Below are 13,201 nucleotides of genomic sequence, written 5' to 3'. Positions count from 1 at the left end.
TGAATAATAAAAATTAAATTAAATAAAACAATTTCAATATATTTTCCATTTCAGCATTTTTTCCTAAATATTGAACATTCTTAATAACTTTTTTCTAAGCTACCGATCATCACTTCGCCATCGTACATCTCATCGCTAAAATATTAATAACTTTTATTTCAAAGTTTTAATAAACAAACACCAATATATGTCTCAAAAAACCAAAATATTCCATACCTTTATATTCCCTTGTTACATACTTGCTAAAAAGGTGCAACAGCCCACGCTAACGCCAACTATACAACTGAAGCATGCCAAACAAAACCAAAACATTTCTACAACAACAAAAACACATGTACCTTCATTGAAAACAACACCTTATCCAGACAAATAAACCATTCGCGCATAATAAACACACACACACACAAACCACTGAAAGAACAAAAATAAAAACAACCCCACGCTCAGATTTACACAACATCCCCATCACTCGCTACCATTTCTCATTATTGCATTGCATGCTCTCACTCTCAAAATATTTCAAGTAACATCATCTTTACATTAAACATATTCCACGTTGACGAGAAAGATCTCTGTACTATGCATTAGTTCATCGCATCTGTCCACAATTTACTCTAAAAACAATACTCTTAAATGCATATCAGTATAAGAACGATGAAACGTTTAACTTAAAATTAGCAAAAACTTCATGAAATGATATCTACCCATTTTTGACGAAAATGTCTATAAATTTAATTACATGTGAACTAAAAATATTTCATTGAGAAATGTTGTACCAACTATTATTAACAATAGGAATTGCCAGTAAGAAATTGCTACCCGCTTTCAAGTTCAATTTTCGTAAAAAAATATTTTCTCATACAAAAAAATCTTATAGTAAATTGCACTTATTATTTAGAAAATACTTTACATTTCACAAGTACTTTTATAGCATGACAAACGAATTTTTAACTACCAGTTAAGAAATTTTTTAAGGAAATTTCCATCGTATTTTGTAGGCCATGAACTAAACGTTTGCTACTTAGAATTTGTAAAATTTCCTTTCGAGTAGTTAATTTTCGTTGAAGATACGAAAAATGAACTAAAATTCTGGAAAATTCTTGTAATAAATTATTGTAAAAATCTTCTTAAATTTACGAGACACTTTTTTTCTGTGTAACCTGTGATCCAGATATAGAATTAATATAGATCATCCTATTACTACTCATGTTGTATATTTTTTATGTAAATCAATTAAAAATCCGCACTAATTTTAAACTATTAACAGAAGTATACAGTTCCTTAATCTGTTATTTGTTTTTATCAATAAAAAGCGTTTTTGATTTCTCTAACATCACATCATTCACTTCTCAGTTTCTAAAATGTTTCAAAATAAATGTATTTTCATTAATAAACACTAGCTAAAAAGATGCAACAGCCCACGCCAACGCCAACTATACAACTGAAGCATGCCAAACAAAACCAAAACATTCCTACAACAACAAAAACACATGTGCCTTCATTGAAAACAAAACCTCATCCAGACAAATAAACCATTCGCGAATAATAAACACACACACAAACCACTGAAAGAACAAAAACAACCCCACGCTCAGATATACACAACATCCCCATCACTCGCTACCATTTCTCATTATTGCATTGCATGCTCTCACTCTCAAAAAAAATTTCAAGTAACATAATTTTTACATTAAACATATTTCACTTTGACGAGATCTCTGGACTATGCATTAGTTCATCGCATCTGTCCACAATTTACTCTAAAAACAATACTCTTAAAAGCATATCAGTATAAGAACGATGAAACGTTTAACTTAAAATTAGCAAAAACTTCATGAAATGATATCTACCCATTTTTGACGAAAATGACTATAAATTTAATGACATGTGAACTAAAAATATTTCATTGTGTAATTTTTTACCAACAATTATTAACTATAGGAATTGTCAGTAAGAAATTGCTATCCACTTTCAAGTTAATTTTTCGTAAAAAAATATTTTCTCATACAAAAAAATCTTATGGTAAATTTCACTTATTATTTAGAAAATACTTTACATTTCACAAGTAGTTTTATAGCATGACAAACGAATTTTTAACTACCAGTTAAGAAATTTTTTAAGGAAATTTCCATCATATTTTGTAGGCCATGAACTAAACGATTGCTACTTAGAATTTATAAAATTTCCTTTCGAGTAGTTAATTTTCGTTGAAGATACGAAAAATGAACTAAAATTCTGGAAAATTCTTGTAATAAATTATTGTAAAAATCTTCTTAAATTTACGAGACACTTTTTTTCTGTGTAACCTGTGATCCAGATATAGAATTAATATAGATCATCCTATTACTACTCATGTTGTATATTTTTTATATAAATCAATTAAAAATCCGCACTAATTTTAAACTATTAACAGAAGTATACAGTTCCTTAATCTATTATTTGTTTTTATCAATAAAAAGCGTTTTTGATTTCTCTAACATCACATCATTCACTTCTCAGTTTCTAAAATGTTTCAAAATAAATGTATTTTCATTAATAAACACCAATACCGCACGTACAATTTTGCAAAATTAAATCCACGTGTGCACTTCATAAATGCGTCAACAGAACTGAATGCAGCGATAAAACTCTGATCTCGCTATTGCAAGAAAACAACTCTCACCACAAAAGATACCAACAACACACAAGGGACATTCCATTGTCTCTTGAATCAAAACAATCAACAACAGCATAAATGACGCAATAACAAACACAAACAATCATAGAAGATATAAGTTAATACCCGACACCTTCTTACTTGCCAAAAATATTTTAAAAGAGAATTGAAAATAAATGAAATTTTATGCTGATGATATGTCTGTTGAATTAAGCGCGTGGAACTTCCGTTCCCATAAAACAGCAATGGTTAGCTGCAACGATTTCCCCGAATAAGATGAGGTGATCATTACGAAACCCAACATCAGTTAGTTGCATTGGATTCCTGGAATTACATCAGGTGATCGATGGCAAGTGCATAGTTTTAAGCACTTATGAAATTGTAGAAATTATTTGAAGTTAGTTCTACTTTTGAGTTTAATCAATAAAGACGGAGTTCGCTCCGAATAAAAAATAAAAAGAAAAGATTGATTCTTTTTTTAAACAAAAATTAAACTTAAAAAGTTAATTGGCGCCCGAGCAGGGACCCGATAAAGCAACGCGAAAGTGAATCAAGTAGTGTTAAAAATAGTCTATATCGAGGTCCCAATTGTCCGCGCGGTTGGAACTCCCGCGAAAAAAGTTGTGAAGAACGGGGCCCCTGAGTACCTATCGAAATAGGAAAAAGGACGGTGTTGAACACCAGCCGCTTCACTGGACAAATATAAAAAATAAGAAAAATGTTAAATTAATAATTAAAAAAGAACAGTTATAATGAAAACAATATTTTGAAAAAATATATTAAAGAAAAAAAATATTATTAATATTAAAACAAAAAAAGAAAAAGGACTAGTGAAGTCACATGAGAAATAAGAAAAATGTTAAATTAATAATTAAAAAAAAGAACAGTTATAATGAAAACAATATTTTAAAAAAATATATTAAAGAAAAGAATAATATTTAAACAAAAAAAAAAAGAAAAAGGAGTAGTGAAGTCACATGAAAAATAAGAAAACTGTTAAATTAATAATTAAAAAAAGAACAGTTATAATGAAACAATATTCTGAAAAAATATATTAAAGAAAAGAATAATATTAATATTAAAACAAGAAAGGACATACCGCTTGGTTGTGTAAAAATAAACACAATAAACTACAAACGGCAGCATTCAACATTCAGCAATCAACATGTTCCAGACATTTATAATATTGTAGGCATAATATATTTTCTATAAGTTATAAATTTTTTTTTTTTTTGTTTGTTGTACATTTAATAAAATTAAATCTGATCTGATACATAAAATTTTGAACTGAAACAAACGCAAAAATGTCCAATCCTAATAATTTAATCCGCCCTGCTGTCCTTTCCAATCCAACCCAAAATCCCACTGTACCAGCACCTCCCGTTCAACCAGTACAGAATCTTACACCTGACATAATTGCCAGCATGGTGCAAAACGTAATAGAGACGTCAATTTCAGGGCCTATTACAGGCAAACTCTCAACAAAATTCAGACTTTGCAAATTTTTCGGACCAAACCATTGACCCTAACTTAAATAACAATATTTCAGACTTTGACAAAATTCCGGATGTAGTTAAATGTTTGCGTGATTTCTCTGGAGATCCAGGAGAATTTAGCTCTTGGAAAAAAAGCGTAGATCGAATTCTTCAGATCTATGAACCCATTAGGGGTTCTCCTAAATATTATGGAATCTTAAATATTATACGTAACAAAATCGTCGGCAATGCGGACATTGCCCTTGAATCATACAACAACCTGTGCCTCAAGTTAGAAAATCAAAATTTCCGTTCTGATTATGCCAATAGAAGCAAAAATATTCCTAACGGAATCTTTAACCACCAAAATAAAGGGCAAAAACCGAAGTTCCATCCACAAAAAAATCAAAACCAGCAACAATTTTACCCTCAATTAGCCCACATACCACATCCTAAAATGCATTCCAATAAGCACGATTATCAAGCAACATTGCAAAATCAAAATGTACAGTACAATGGGAATAACTACCAGCAGAAATATTATCTTCCTCAACGACCAACAGCACCTAAACCACAGCCAAGACCAGAGCCTTCGGTCAAAGGGTATTAATTACATGAACCGACCCAAACAGAATAATTTCTATGGCAAGAGGCCACCACCGGCATCTTCCCGTCTCCCTATGAACAAGGTTCAAAGAAACTTTCATCTAGAGACTCATAATCATCCACCAGATGAAGCATATTATGGAGAACACCCACCGGAAGAAGACGAATGCGACAATTGCTCCGAAAATGGTAATTCGGACTACTCTCAGGATTATTACCAACAGATGTCTAATGAAGCACTTTATTTTGCGAACCAAGAAGAACAACTAACTGACACCAGCGATTTACATTTTTAGGCTAACTGATTCATCGTTACCTTATGTACGATGTAAAATAGAAATGGAAAAATTTTAAATATACTTATAGATACAGGATCAACAAAGAATTACATTCAACCATTTCTCCCAAAAAAAGTTATACCAAATCAGAAAAATTTCTTTACAAGATCAGTTGCCGGTGATATAGAAATCACCAGCCACACATTTCTTAATCTATTCAATATTAGAGACAAAAATTTAAAATTTTACATCCTTCCAAACATAAAATCTTTTCATGGGATTTTAGGCAATGACAGCTTAAAGCAATTAGGAGCAGTTATTCATACCAGAGATAATTACATTTCGCTCGAAAACGGGGCTAAAATAAAAATTCACCAAATGAAGTCAGAAGCAATAAATCTAATTAAAATAAAGGATGACCATATGACAGACAAGCAGCGCAAAATAATTAGAGCACTAACAGAAAAAATACCTAACCTATTCGCAGAGCCCGATATGAAATTAACATATACAACTAGGGTAATAGGTGAAATTCGAACAAAGGACAATACACCAGTATACACTCGATACTATCCTTACCCCATGGCTTTGAAGTCTGAGGTAGAAAAGCAAATTCAAACGATGCTTAATGATGGTATAATAAGACCATCTCGTTCTCCGTACAACTCACCGGTATGGATTGTACCAAAAAAGCCAGATTCAGCTGGTAATAAGCAGTATAGAGTTGTGGCGGATTACAGAAAACTAAATGCGGTGACCATAGCGGATAAATATCCGATCCCGATTATTAGTGAAGTCCTTGCGCAGCTAGGAAATAATCAGTATTTCTCAGTACTTGATCTGAAGAGCGGATTCCATCAGATCCCGTTAAAGGAATCCGATATAGAAAAAAGAGCTTTTTCCATTAACAACGGAAAATACGAATACACAAGACTACCGTTTGGCTTAAAAAATGCCCCTTCAATTTTTGATGATATATTACGCGAATGTATAGGAGTGTGTTGTTTCGTTTATATCGATGATATAATTGTTTTTAGTCGCAACGAGGACGATCATGTTCACGATTTAGTCAAAGTTTTCAAAACACTTGAAAGTGCAAACATGAAAGTCCAATTGGACAAATGTAATTTCTTTAAAAATTCGGTTGAGTTTCTAGGATTCGTTATTTCTTCTGACGGAATAAAAACAAATCCAAAAAGGACAGAAGCTATTGCTAAAATTCCACAACCTAAAACATTAAAAGACTTAAGATCATTTTTAGGTATGACAGGGTATTATCGTTATTTCATTCAAGATTATGCGAAACTCGCTAAGCCCCTGACATCCCTTTTAAGAGGGGCGGAAGGACGCGTGTCCAAAAATAAATCCTCAAAAATTAAAATAAATTTAAATTCAGAAGCCATGTCAGCTTTTAAGAAATTAAAATCAACCCTTGTTTCCGAAGATGTAGTGTTGGCATATCCAAATTATAATAAAGATTTTGAGTTAACTACAGATGCATCAAATTTTGCTCTTGGTGCAGTGCTTTCCCAAGAAAAAAAAAACCGATAGTTTTCATATCTAGAACGTTGAGCAGGACGGAAAAAAACTATGCCGCTAACGAGAAGGAAATGTTAGCTATTATATGGGCATTAGATTCTCTGAGAAATTATCTATATGGTACTGCCAAAATAAAAATAGTTACCGACCATCAACCACTTACTTACGCGTTAAGTAATAAAAATAACAACACTAAAATGAAACGTTGGAAAACAATTTTAGAAGAGTATAACTACGAGCTTCATTACAAACAAGGAAAAACTAATGTGGTAGCCGATGCGTTGTCAAGAATTCCACCAGAGATAAATACGCTAACATCAAGTGAGCACAGCGATGAAAGCTCATCTCATTGTCTGATTTATTCGGTAGATGCACCGATTAACGCATTCAAAAATCAAATTTTTCTCAATCAAGGTCCAAATCAGTCATATGAATTTAAAATAGTTTTTCCAACATACCACAAACATATAGTAACAGAAGAATCGTATGATTCAGACAAATTGGTCAATATTTTAAAACGTTCCCTAAACCCATCCGTTGTTAACTGCATTAAAACTGATGAACGCACTATGGGGAAAATTCAAGAGATATATCCCTTACATTTTAGAAGCTACAAAGTAAGGTTTACTCAAATTCAAGTTGAAGACGTGACTAGCGAAGAAGAACAGGATAATATAATTTTGAGTACACATAATCGAGCTCACAGAAATGCTCGTGAAAATAAAATTCAGATAATCAGAAAATACTACTTTCCATCTATGAACAAAAAAGTGACTAAAGCAGTAAAGAATTGTGTGGTCTGCAAGGAAAACAAGTATGATCGTCATCCTGCTAAGCCGGAAATCCAACCAACCACCTTGATATTTTTATTACAGATAAACACTCTGTTCTGACAGCTATAGATAAGTTTTCCAAATTTGCTATAGCGAAGGTAATAAAATCAAGAGCTGCTGAAGATATTAAACAACCTTTGAGAGACATTCTCTTCTTTCTTATTCCCGAAACAATAGTTTTTGATAATGAAAAATCTTTTAGTTCAGTTTCCATTAATCATATGATAGAGAATGAATTCGGCATTCAAGTTTATCGTACCCCACCCTATACAAGTTGTTCTAACGGACAAGTGGAACGTTTCCACTCGACACTTCAAGAGATCATGAGATGTCTCAAAACTGAGAAAGCCCACCGTACTTTTGAGGAATTATTAGAAAGATCAGTCAAGAAATATAATTTGTCAGTTCATTCGACAACAAATAGGAAACCTGTTGAAGTTTTATTTGGCCGAAATGTCAGTAGCGATCCAGAGATGCTTGAAAATTCCCGAAAAGAGACAATACGTAAATTACAAGAAAAGCAAGTATCCGATCTCAGTTACCATAATAAGGAAAAGGAGCCGATGAAAACTTACTCAGAGGGTGATGTTATTTATGTCAGAATTGATAAGCGACGCGGAAACAAACTTACCCCGAAGTATAAAAGGGAAATAGTAGCTAGTAACCAAAACTCCACTGTTAAAACATTATCCGGAAGGACTGTTCATAAAAGCCTTATCAAAACTTAAATTTTGTATATCTTTTTTCTCTTTCAGATCAATTATAATATTTTGTAAACCAGAATTTCAAATTATTGACTACACATCTGCTCATGTTATAATAGTTAATGATGGACAAAGTAAAGTCCAAGACGGAATCTTCAGAATAATTCATCCAACAGACATAAAGAAATATGACTCTTTTGTGACAGAGACAAAAGTATTCGTTGAACGACATATCCCTAAAACCAATTCCTTTTTTCCTATCCCAAATGAAGAAATAATGCAAGCTCAGGATTTAATTCAAAGTATTGTTCCTCAGTATAATAATGATAAATACAATATAAATAATAACTATGAAAATGGGGATATTAATAATTAAAAAAATAGTTATAAGAGAAATAAAAGATCATTCAACATAATTGGTACTGCATGGAAGTATATCGCTGGAACTCCAGATCACGATGACTTCGAAATGCTAGAATATAATATAAATGAAATAAATCAAAATAACAATAAGCAAGTCGTTATTAACCAAGTTCTAAATGATAGACTAAATAATGTAACGAAAATAGTTAATGAAATTTCCAATGCGATAGGCAAAAACAATTATTTAAATACCGAAATAGTTTTAACTTTACAAAGTCGCATAAGACTCATAAAAGAGCAGTTAATTAATATACATTATGCGATTCAATGGGCAAAGAGCGGAGTAATAAACTCCATAATTTTGGATAAATTAGAAGTCAAATTAAGTAAAGAAAAGATGCCCTTTGCAACTAATGAAGAGGCAATGGAATATGCCACAGTAAATGTTTTATATCGAAATTCAATCATATTATATTGATAACATATAATATTCCATTGACTAATGAAAAAGTATATCAAAATTTGCTATTGTACCCCGTAAAGAAAAACAAAAAAATTGTAAAGTTGTCTTTCAATAATATAATAAAGAATTTAAATGAAATTTATGGACTAAAAAGTAATTGCTCAAAATATAATAATATTAAAATTTGTAATAACAACCAACTACTAGATTTAAGAAATAATACATCTATAAATAATATTATAAAAAGCTTATCGTCGTACTGCACTTACACCAACAGTCATCATATCCCGTTAATCGAAAATATTTTCCCTGGAGTAATCCTGCTTAACGACTACAATGATACCATATACATCGATGAAGTTGCACATCATTTATCGGGCACGTTTTTGATAAAATTTTCAAATTCTACAATAGCGGCACAGAACAAAATTTACCGCAACCTGGAAGCCCCACAAATAAAAACCATCCCTGCTGTATTGCAACCCACGCCATTAGAGAAGAACTTAGAAAATATTCTGACTATTGCGAGCCTGAGAGAATCATATCTTAATAACACCCACAGTATCAGAATATTAAGAATGGGAACAATTGTGAACGGAGTATCAATCATGGCCTATTTAATAATACTTGCACTCTTGGGTTCCTGGATTCTTCACCTCTATAGAATCTCGCGAAGAAGAAGCATAGAATATTTAAATACACAGAATTCATATTTACCGCCAGAGCCAGGAGCAATATTAACATATATCCAACCACCAAATAACATCTCATCAGCAGTTCGAATAAACAACATCCCATATTTCTGAAGTAAAAAAAAAACAATTGGGGACAATTGCAATTAAGAGGGGAGGAGTTAATACCCGACACCTTCTTACTTGCCAAAAATATTTTAAAAGAGAATTGAAAATAAATGAAATTTTATGCTGATGATATGTCTGTTGAATTAAGCGCGTGGAACTTCCGTTCCCATAAAACAGCAAAAGTTAGCAGCAACGATTTCCCCGAATAAGATGAGGTGATCATTACGAAACCCAACATCAGTTAGTTGCATTGGATTCCTGGAATTACATCAGGTGATCGTTGGCAAGTGCATAGTTTTAAGCACTTATGAAATTGTAGAAATTATTTGAAGTTAGTTCTACTTCCGTTCCCATAAAACAGCAATGGTTAGCTGCAACGATTTCCCCGAATAAGATGAGGTGATCATTACGAAACCCAACATAAGTTAGTTGCATTGGATTCCTGGAATTACATCAGGTGATCGTTGGCAAGTGCATAGTTTTAAGCACTTATGAAATTGTAGAAATTATTTGAAGTTAGTTCTACTTTTGAGTTTAATCAATAAAGACGGAGTTCGCTCCGAATAAAAAATAAAAAGAAAAGATTGATTCTTTTTTTAAACAAAAATTAAACTTAAAAAGTTAATTTATACACAAAATGTCTCTCAAAACTCCGTCACTTGATGCAATGATTTCATTACTCTCTTCTCACTTCATTTTCCAGTAGCACGTTTATTGATTAGTTGAAATTCTATCTATAAGTTAAGGTAAAATATGTACCAAATTTATGAGGAATCTATAAAAAAAAAAACATAAGCCGTCAAGGATTATATTAACTACTTTTTATTCTACTTTATCTAAAATTTTCAATGTGAGGAAAAACACTCCAACATAAAATAAAAAGGGAAATAATCTGTAGGTAGCCATCATACGAATCGGTAATGTCGTTAAGTTAATTTTTACTACAAAATTTTTTTTCCGTATAACATTTTATCTTAGTAAATTGTCCACATTTCGTAGTTAGATTTTTATATTGCCAATGTATTTTTATAATATAATCAATGATGCATTAACTACTGTGTTGGAAATTTATTTAAGGAAAAATCCTTTCCATTTCGTAGTTAGTGAACTAAAAAACATTTACTGAATTTTTATAAGTTTTTGTTTAGCTAAGTTAATTTTCGTTGTGGTTACGAAAAATGAACTATATTGCAGTAAATTTGTTGAACTATGTGAAAGTTAAAATGGTCCTTAAATTTACAAGACACTTTTTGTTCTGTGTGGGTAATTGTCTATTGATGACAATAACGGCTACATAGCTCAGTGGATAGTGTGTTGGCTTACAAATTGCATGGTCCGCGGTTCGATTCTCCGTCCAGGCGAAAGGTAAAAAAAATTTTAAATTTATAAAATCGTATAATTTCTTCTACATTGTTTGTATTACAGAAAAAGGTGCTAATAACTAAAAAACTTCGTGGAAGTGAGAAAGATGTGGGGGAAAATGTAATTAGCTAGAAAATATTTGAGGTAGTCTTTATGAAATGGTTTTTACATCCTGGAAAAGAATAAACGTTTATCACAAAAAGTATATACTTGTTTTACACTTGAATGTTTTGCATACGTAAGTGTATAATGTAATTCCTTTTTTTCCTGTTCTCCTGATATTTGTTAATATACAATTGTTAAAATCTTTAATTATTTATAAATTTTGTAAACTAAAACCAATAGTTGTTATTAGCATAAACCACTAAAATTATTTGCAATTTGAAAAACAATTTTTGAGAAAGAATTTTACATGTCATGATTAAAAATTATCAAACCACATTTATTGTAGATCGACATCTGATGAAGCAATTCAATGTAATTGCGAAATATTGAAAAATAAAGAAACCAATACATACAAACAACGATCTCAAACTTGATTAATTATTTTCTATTAATGGGCCTACTGGAAGACTTACGTTTCATCCTAATAAAATCATAAAAAGACCTCGGGTTACAATGAATGTCATTCATAACCTTATCAATGTAACGAATATAACACGCCCTTGATTCCATATTATAAATGGACCTAGTGACAGAGTACAGAGCATAATCAAAATCGACTTCCGTCCTCTTATAACGTCTAAAACATCTATTCCTCTCATTCCTGAGTCTCGTCAACTCAGGAGAATGCCATGGATGATTCCTAGGAAAATCCACCCTTCGCCTAGGAATAGTCTGAGACACAAAGCCATCCAAAACACTGTAGAAATTATCAACAGCCACATCGAGATCAGACAACCGATCACACCTACAAACAGAGCTCCGTCAACACCTGAAATAAGCGAATTCAACACATCGAGATTCGTCTTCTTAAAATATAGTGAAATACGTCATCCCGAGAAAGAAACAGAATCACATCTGGAAAAATCAAAATTATAAAGATCGGCTACAAAAACCAAATCAAGAATCTTCCCAAGGAAATTCAAAACTCCATTGATCTGACCCAAACCAGCATCAAGAAAAAGATTCAAACAAGTCGTCTCCCATTCCGATCCACCAGAAGTAGTCAGTGGAGTCAACGCCTCCCTATCAGGCAAGCTGAGCCAAGATACCATAGATACCGATCCTGTCCGAATCACTCATTCCAGACATAATACTACTTATTGCCACAATATGACGCTCATAGATATAATATTCCGAAGCCGGAGAAATAAATGAGCATGTGACGAATAACCTTAATCCCAGAACATCTACCCTTACCGTAAGAAATTCAATATCATCAGCATCATCCAGAACAATTCGCTCAGAGGGGAAGGTGCCAAGGACACCAATCAGTACTCCACCACCAATCCTACGCATACGATCCTTCCTGAACACCAAGTAACGACCACAAAGAATTTCAGAATCATATACCGATGGTCTGAGCCAAGTCTCAGTCATAACCAAAACCGCAAACTCAAAATCAAAACTATCAATATACAGGCTCGATAATTTCGGAATTATCCCATTCTGATAAACAATAGAAAAAGAGCCACTCAGTTTTCTGGAGATGGAGGAGTCCTGCTAGGTAATATAGCTAATTTATCCGACCGATCACCAAACTCCTTAAAGAATGCCCTAGGAGGCCAAAAATCACGATTACACAGCGTATCGAAGAGATCAGCATCAACAATAATCTTAAATGAAGACCTATTCTCAGAGAACTAAGACTTCAACCTAATAGCTCTAAAACCCGATATATCATCGACCCTAGACCTAATATAAAAAGCAATATCCTCAGCCGTCGTCTCCGGGGAAAACCGAGAAACAAAAACTACCCTCTTTGAAGCAGCCATAATGAGTTTCCTCCAGCTTTTCAACCCCACGACCCCGCGAAGAAGACGATATCGAGTCAGTCACCAAAGGAATACCTGGAACAGGATGACAAGCAATAGGAGCAGTCTCAGCCGTTCGGGGCAGTGATGATACGGCACCACCTTCCGACGGACCGGAAACACTAGGCATCGCATCCTTCGTACCC

Source organism: Haematobia irritans, chromosome 1 (genome assembly GCF_050003625.1).
Source record: "Haematobia irritans isolate KBUSLIRL chromosome 1, ASM5000362v1, whole genome shotgun sequence".
In the NCBI taxonomy this organism is placed as follows: domain Eukaryota; kingdom Metazoa; phylum Arthropoda; class Insecta; order Diptera; family Muscidae; genus Haematobia; species Haematobia irritans.
The sequence above is the reverse complement of the archived record's forward strand: the minus strand, read 5'-3'. Positions refer to the sequence as shown.